Source organism: Silene latifolia, chromosome Y, assembly GCF_048544455.1.
Source record: "Silene latifolia isolate original U9 population chromosome Y, ASM4854445v1, whole genome shotgun sequence".
NCBI classification, from domain to species: domain Eukaryota; kingdom Viridiplantae; phylum Streptophyta; class Magnoliopsida; order Caryophyllales; family Caryophyllaceae; genus Silene; species Silene latifolia.
Genome location: NC_133538.1, coordinates 54,085,595 through 54,087,570, shown reverse-complemented (window position 1 = coordinate 54,087,570; position 1,976 = coordinate 54,085,595).

Here is a 1,976-nt window from a genome sequence, read left to right as displayed (position 1 = left end):
CCCGTCTTTAGGCAATCCGGGCATCTTTGTCGAAATCCGCCCGTCCATCTGAGCTGAGAATTTAAAATTTTGGGACTGTTGAAGAATCCGAGCGTCCTGGTAGAGAAGACACTCGTCTTCAGAAATCCGCCTGTCCTGAATGGAAAAACGCCCGTCTTTTTGCCTGTGAAAAACAAGAAATCTCACTGTCTGAGAATCCGCCCGACTTCAGCAGAAGACGCCCGTCCCGCAATTGATAAATCCGAGCGTCTTTACTAAAAGACGCCCCGTCTTTAGGCGAGAATTCTCAAACCAAAACTGGCAGAATCCGAGCGTCCCGAAGGAAAGACGCCCGTCTTCCCCTGTTATTTCAAATTTTTCGGGTATTTTAAATACCCCATCCCACATTCATTTCTTCATTCCTTCATTCAAAACACTACCCATAAACCCCAAAACTCAAAACCCTCATCCTCTCCATCACCAAAACAAGATTTCCTCAACCACATTCAATCAAAATCAAATCAAAACTTCCTTTTAACAACAATTAATCACTCCTCTTCCAACAAAAATCAAACCAAGCACCAAAATCTTCAACCTTTGAGTCGATTTTTGAAATTATAAAGGCAAAGCCTTTCACCTTAAAATTGATTTGGGTATACTTGGAAATTGAAGATTTTCACTCTTTTCTTGGTTAAATCATCAATGGCAAGGACAAAAGGAGCAACAAAGGCACCTAAGGCAAAGGCACTCTCAACAAGACAAAATAGTCTTCAAGCAAACAAAGCCTCATTGGCTATGGTGGTAGCTAGCTCAAACTTGGAAGTGCAACAACAAGAACCTCCCTTGGAAGCAACAACATCAACAACTCCGGAAATTGCTCAACTATCGAACTATCCGGAGGTAATTTTCATTTCTAACTACCATAGGGATATATTTGCCAAGTATGCTAGAAAATCTTTTCTATCCACCAAGTTCATATGTGAAGATGCCTTGAACAAATTGGGTATCCTTGAACAAACTAAAGCCTTCTTTGAAGCCATGGGGTTGGGAAAATTGTTTGCTACAAGAGAATTGACATACCCCTCCCTTACCTTAGAATTCTCGAGTTCTTTGAAAGTTACTAAGGTAGAGACTAGAGAAAACATCGAGTTCGGCCTTGCTAATGTGAGTAGGCGCATCACCTTTGATGAATTGGGTAAAGCATTGGGTCTTAGTGATTCACCTAGTTATTTCAAGAATCCCGGAAAGTATGACCCCGCTCCTCTTTGGGAGGCGATTTCCGGAAGGAAATTTGAGAACTATCATGCTAGTCACGCTCTATTAGTTCACCATCCGGGCATTAGAGTGTGACATAAGGTCATCAGGAATACCATCATTGCAAGAAAAGACACCAACCACTTTACCAAGCTCGATTGCGTTCTTCTTGAGTCGGCCTTAAATATTGGAAGGGAATTCACCAAGCCTTACAATTCTCTAAGGCTTTTGGTGGAAATATGGCTAAATGTTGATTGTGGAAAGCAAGGCACCACCGTTATTGTAAATGGAGGTCTAGTCACTCTTTTGACTAAGTACTTTGATCCGAATTTCAACAAGGATAGCAAGTATGTGGCGAAAAAGGGGGGTCATCTCATTGACATGGATGCCATGATTAACAAGTACAAGTGGGTCACTCATAACCCTCTTGACACCAAGTATGGGTGGCTCACCAATGAGGCTAGATCTTTTACTTTTCCTTCCAAGATATGCCGTTTGAGTGTCCATCGGACCAACTACCTTCTTCCCCTCTTAAAAGAAGCCGAATACATCATCCGACAACAAAGGGGTGAAATTGAAATGCCCTCCTCCTCTATTGTCACACCACCCTATCCATTCAAGTACCAAGAGTTCAAACTCGAAGGTGTTAAAGCAAGCAATGACTATATGACTCTACTTATGCAAGAGATGCACAAACAAGCTTTTAAGGATCGGGAAGATGCTTACTTAGCCCAATATCCACC